Source organism: Penaeus monodon, chromosome 20 (genome assembly GCF_015228065.2).
Source record: "Penaeus monodon isolate SGIC_2016 chromosome 20, NSTDA_Pmon_1, whole genome shotgun sequence".
NCBI classification, from domain to species: Eukaryota; Metazoa; Arthropoda; class Malacostraca; order Decapoda; family Penaeidae; genus Penaeus; species Penaeus monodon.
Genome location: NC_051405.1, coordinates 38520365 through 38520662, shown reverse-complemented (window position 1 = coordinate 38520662; position 298 = coordinate 38520365).

Here is a 298-nt window from a genome sequence, read left to right as displayed (position 1 = left end):
AAGCAGGTTATCCACCATAATTACGAAACAAGTACATGCGATTCACAAATTAATCAGGAAGAATTTAAGCACCGCGTCTGGCAATTTCAAAGTTTGCAAGGACTTCCGAGTTCATTATACTCTTTTATAATGAACTCCTCAAGAGCTGACTTTATCTAAAAGGTCTCAAGAATCAAGGGACTTCGTGTTTATAACTACTTCATATGTACGCTGTATCTTGTGTCAATGATCCAAGATGCAACGTAAATGTTGTATTAGGTGATATCATTAATTTTTGTTCGCATTGATGTTTTTTTAA